The sequence below is a fragment of the Rhamphochromis longiceps genome, linkage group LG6 (assembly GCF_057381845.1).
Source record: "Rhamphochromis longiceps isolate RC_006_pf linkage group LG6, R_longiceps_female_GT1.1, whole genome shotgun sequence".
NCBI lineage: Eukaryota > Metazoa > Chordata > Actinopteri > Cichliformes > Cichlidae > Rhamphochromis > Rhamphochromis longiceps.
The window spans coordinates 29,786,065-29,792,064 of NC_140562.1; positions in this window are offsets into that span (position 1 = coordinate 29,786,065).

The following is a 6,000-nucleotide window of genomic DNA, read 5'->3' on the forward strand; positions in this document are numbered from 1 at the left end:
TTTCACAATCACAAAATAAACAGACACACAAAAGAAAAGGACTCTGCTCTTCAGAGCTTGCAAAAAAAACAAACAAACTGGATGAAAACCCCCTGAGCTGCATTCCCAGGCTCATTTTCAGTCTGATGCTAACTTGTGACAGTTAATATCTGAACACTGCCAACATAAAGAGGGCCACATATCACACATAAGACATGTTTGCTGTTTATATCATCGTTTTCATCTGCTGGAAGTCTGTGAGCCATGCAGCTCCTTCTGCCTGTGAAAACTTGCTCCATCCTTTGGAACAACTGGATTTTCACCATTTGGAGGGCAGCTGGGCCTTGGTTGCAGGAAGCGTGAGTGATCCGGCGCACCTGGAAAGCCTCAAGAGCAGAGACAGTGCCAGGATTATTTTTGCCGGTAACAATGACACCTCCAAAATATCCTTCACGCGCGTTTTCAGTTCTCACGACAGCTGTCAATACATGCATTCTAATATCACACTACAAGGCAGCGGCTTCACCTTTGAACAGCTAAACGTCACTGTGACGGCCCTCAATACATCTTGTTCAGACTGTGTGGCGATGCGTTTTGACAAGTCAAAGCAAGTCCAGCGTTTCTACCTGTTCAGCAGGAGTAGGGAGGTGGGACAGACGGAGATGGAGGAGTTTAAGGCCCAGGCGGCATGTCTGAACATTACTGCACCGTTCGTGATGGATCCTTCCAAGGAACTTTGCCCTGAAAAGATATCCGGCAATCCAGAGGGTCAAAATGCCTAAGACACTCTGGCTTTTGACATATTGTGACAAAGAGCTGAATGAATACAAATGTGGACATAATGTGCAAAAACTAAATTGATGCAGATTTTCTGTATTTTTCTTGTTGCTTGGACACGAATCCTTAAATCACCCTTCAGACTGCAAACACATGACTGACTGGATAACGTTAGGTAGAGGGTTTTATGGTTTCATTGGTTGCCATTGAAAACAGCGTAAAACATCCTAAGATTAGAAAGACAAAGTGTAAGAAAATGAATTGCATCACTCTGTGCTCTTGAATAATAAAAAAAATGTTAATGTCTCGATATTTTTCAATTACTTCCTCAAAAGAAAACGTAACCAACCATCAAACAACTGAAATGATGTGCAGTGGGAATCGTCCATTTAAAAGCACATGTTTGAACTTGATTTGCTCATTCTGTAAAAATAATGAACCACTTAAATAAAATTTAAAAAACAACTCTGTGAAATCTGGCCTAATATTTGCATTTGCTAAATGATTTTTAAGTGTCTTTTATTTGGCTTTTTTTTTTTTTGTCTCATTATGATGTGCCTGGCTCTATTTCTCTTCCACCATTATTTATTTGAATGGCACAGAGACGCAGCTATGGAGAAAACTCGGATTTCTTTAATCCCTGAATGTCTGCCAATAGTTTCCAAATCCACATCCCCTCACAGTTCAAGTTTACTTAGGGAAGAGTAACGAAATACAGCTGTCAAAACTGTATTTTTAAAGCATATTACCAATAAATACCAACTTTTTTATTTACACAAGTATATAAAGGAAACTTTGAATAACTGTTATTTTTCAAACCACACATTTTGTACCCTTTTGGCTATATATATATATATACATGTACATAATTTTATACTGTGAGAAACCTTTGGCAATATTCGTTATTTCAGGACAACCAACAGATTTTTTTAATCAAGGCACAGTAATGACAAAACAACAGAGGGGTTTTTGTGTTATCCGCGTCTTTATCTTTATTGTATGAGTCCATGAGTGGGCTGATTTTATTTTATTTTTTAAAAAAAGGAAATTTCATAAAATAAAAGAGGACTCTGCTCTCTTACATTTCCAGTATTATGTCACTTGCGGTTAATTATAAACTAAGACAGGCTTTTTTACTGTTGGTCGCATACAAGATTGAAACTCAAGTCTGTGACCACTAAAGGTGTCTACAAAGATAACCATGCTTGCTGCATGTGCCGTCGTTCTCCTGTGGTTGATGCCTGTGAGCTATTCGACTCTTCTCACCTGCGAAGAATTGGTCAGGCCTTTAAATGACCTGGATCCTCGTCATCTGGAGGGCAGATGGGCTCTACTTGCAGGCAGTTTCAGCGACCCAGCACACCTGAAGTTCTTCAAACTCAGAGACAGCAGCAGCATTCACTTCTCAAATACTAATGTCACCTCGAACGTTTCCTATACACCCAGCGTTTATTACGGTGGAGAGTGTCATCATAAGACTTATAGCGTCTCACTGGACGGCAGCACGTTGAACTTTGATGAAAGAGAGCAGGTGAACCTCACCCTGACCTTCCTCTTCACATCCTGTTCAGACTGTCTGGTGATGCGATTTGACAGTGAGTCAAAGAAAATAGAGCGCTTGCTTCTGTTCAGCAAGAGAAGGGCGGCCGAGCCAGAAGAGCTGGAGGAATACAGAGTTCAGGCGAGGTGCCTGAATCTGCTTCCAACTGCTGTGATGGACCCTACCAAGCAGCTTTGTCAAGGCCAGAGCGCTCAGACTGAACGTGAACAACAAGCTTGAGACGACATCAATTTGTGGATAAATAATTACTGAAAATATGCATAAATCTCCAATGCAGTTTTTGATATCTTTAATTAGTTATCCTATTTTCGTTCTCAAATTTGAGATTGTCAAGATAAAATTGATGGTGCACTGTATGAATATGTTTTTAAATTTCTCTTTATCTGTGTTTCTGTATAGCATTAAATTTAAACTCTTTAAAGGTTCAAGGTTCAAGGTTCTTTATTTGTCACATAACACACAGTGAAATGTAGCCTGACACGCTCCTCGACATGTGCAAAAATTGTGGGGGGGGGGGGGGGGGGGGGGGGGGGTGTAGAGGAAGAACATATATATATATATATATATATATATATATATTCACCCAGTGTATATATAGTATATACACTGGGTGAATGTGCAGTAGTAGCAGCAAGCAGGTGAATTCTGTACATTAATATGAATAGACATCTGACTATTTTACAGGATAGACAATATAAACATATTTAAAATTAAAGGAATTGAAATGTACATTGTGCCTTGGTTTAGTGTCTGGAAGAGAGTCCTGTCTCAGTCAATTATAGATGATGTGAGAGGGCGGGTGTGTGTTTAGGGCACGGATGGCTTGGGGATAGAAGCTCCTCTTGAGTCTCTCTGTCCTTGCCTGGAAGATGCGGAACCTTGCAAACAGGTTCGAGTTTTACAGTAAAAATCAGCATTTTCAATGATTTAATTTCTATGGTGATGTTTTTATTTCTTATTGTTTTTAAATTTCGATTGGAAGACAAAATCATTTGTAGATTTAATTTAATTAAACACAAAATATAACCTGCAGCAACAGTGTTGTACTGATAATCAGACAAATTAAATCTGAATAAAACACACAGACATTATGTTTTTTCTCCTATTTCCCCCTTTTAATAGGCCTTTATAAATGATGTAGGGCTAATTGTTGGATTTTAAAATAATTATAAAGTCTACTTTCTGAGAGCCAAAAAGATACAAAAACAATGCATAACAGATGCATTTTACTCAAATACAATAATAAATTAGGTAAAATGTCAATTTTAATCTCTTACCCAGTTTTAGAGTTTTCCTGTTTTCTAAAAGTTTAAGTTTTATTTAACTGTCTTGTACTCTGTACAAAAGTGTTTGGCCATATTAACAGTGGGGTTGGTCTGTGCCTCTTGGTTTCTGTCCATAAAAGCATGGTTGGATGTGTTTGGTGTGGAAGAATGTGTGTGGTGCACAAATAACTCTCAAATCAAACCCCTAACCAACAACACTGTCTAGATTTTCTGCTCTTCTAGATGAACTGGCAAAAAATATCCAAACTCCAAAATCTTATAGAAGGCCATCTTGGTAAAGAGGAAGTAGCTTAGCTGCATTTAGCTGTAATGTGCAGGTGGCCCAGTATTTTTGCATATATAGTGTATATCAACAGCATGACGGTGCCGTGCCGCAGAACCTTTTAAGGACTTTTGTTCTCCTCTTGCTTGATGGGCTTGCTCGGGTGCTCCGATTTCTTCTCACAATGCAAAAACATCCATGTGAGGTGAATATGTGATTTTAAATTAGCCTTAGGCACAGATATGAATTAGGTGAAGCTTTTAGTAAGACTACAAAAAGTGCTTAATTAATGCCAGTCCATTTCCAGTAGCACGAAAAAATAATCTTAATAATATAAAATATAAAGTAAATTAATGGGTACCCACTGTCCTTCTTGAAAGAATATTATGTTATATGAAGGTACAAAAAGTTTCCAGAGGTTCAAAGATTGGTGTCCACAGTTTATAATAATTATACATCATCAAGGATATAAGATTAGTAAGAGGAGACAGCTCCACTGGCAAGGTGTTACTTTATTACGTTACTTTATTTTCTGAAAGTCTATGTTAATTTATCCATTTGTAACCCCAACCCTTCTGAGAAAACCCACAGTTGCTGCACTTCCACCCGAGATTCCAAGAACACATGAAAATTATTGACTTTGTCAATCTGTAGCTGTACTTACTTAAATCCAGGATAAACAAGGCAGTGTGACGGGACATGGCAGTGCAAATATTGATCAAACTGAAAAAAACCCCAGTGGCATTATTAGTAAAGCTAAAAATTAAAGGCAACAATAAAGCAGTTCAATGAGAAATTGTCACCTAAAAGTATGATTTCTGCACACACAGACATGTTACCTCTGTTTTCCATCACTCTGTTTGATGTCTGTGAGCATCTCAGCTCCTCTGTCCTCGGAAGTCTTGGAATAGTCTTTGGATCAGCTGGATTCTCATCATCTGCCAGGAAGATGGGCTTTAACCGCAGCTAGCATGGCTCTCCCACATGACCTGCAAGACCTGAAACACAGAAGCAGCACGATTGTGTACTTCTCCAACTCTAGTGAAACTTCACTCTATACCTACACCCATGTCAGTCATTTAGATGACAAGTGCTATTATCTGTCTTACAGCTTCACAGCAGAAAGTAGCACTTCTGTCTCTGATTTAGACTGGTACTTCAGTTTGACCTGGTCCTTCCACTACACAGCCTGTCAAGACTTGATTTGCTCTTTCCTGGAGAGGGAAAAACTTGACTTAATGCTATTTTGTCAAATGTAGTATTTTTGCATTTGCAAGATAAAAAATCCTCTTTTGCTCCTCATAATTCTGCTGCTATAACAGAAACCCCACTCCTAAATCATTCTTTGGACTGTTTATTTAGTTTGTTTGACTACTCTTTTGTACTTTCTTCTAATAATGCTGACGTATCCCAAATAAAAGAAGAAATGAGTTTAAAAAGTCAGTTTTAAGGTCTTTATAAAAACATGTCAGGACTTGCAGCCTTAACTGGTGCCTTCTTGCATGCAAGGTGGACTATAACAATATTTCAAGAGTATTTATTTGTTTTTTACCCTCTGACCCTAAGGATAAGAAGCTATAACTAGTGATACTTGACTCTCTTGACAAGAATTAAAAAGAGAAGAAAACAAGGGAACAAGGTTTACCTTGCTTGTCTCTTCAGAAAGTTTAAACTTTTATCAGTTGTTTTTTTTTTTTTTCAATTTGAATGCCCATCATTTTCCAGAGTCTTTTAAGCTGCTCACAGAGATTCACACATATTATACAAAACACTCTAAGGACCTTCAACTTCCATCTTGTTGGACTTCACTTAATCATACACATTGACAGACAGACATCAATCTCACTACAATCAACATTTCACAATTTCTTCTTTTCAATAACTTCACAGGTTATTACTGGTAAAACAACATATGTGACCTTGATAGCGAACACATCTTGGGTCAAGACATATGGACAGATGATGGATGCTCACCATAGTATAACCTCATTAATTGCTTGCTCTATGTAATTTTTTCCTGTATCTTTTTTTTTTTTTTTTTTACTAATTTAAATACAGGCTTTATGCAACAGTTGTTATTTAGATTGGCGGTATTGAGAGCTTCATAGTACGGTGACCCTGAGAGGCCAAATAGA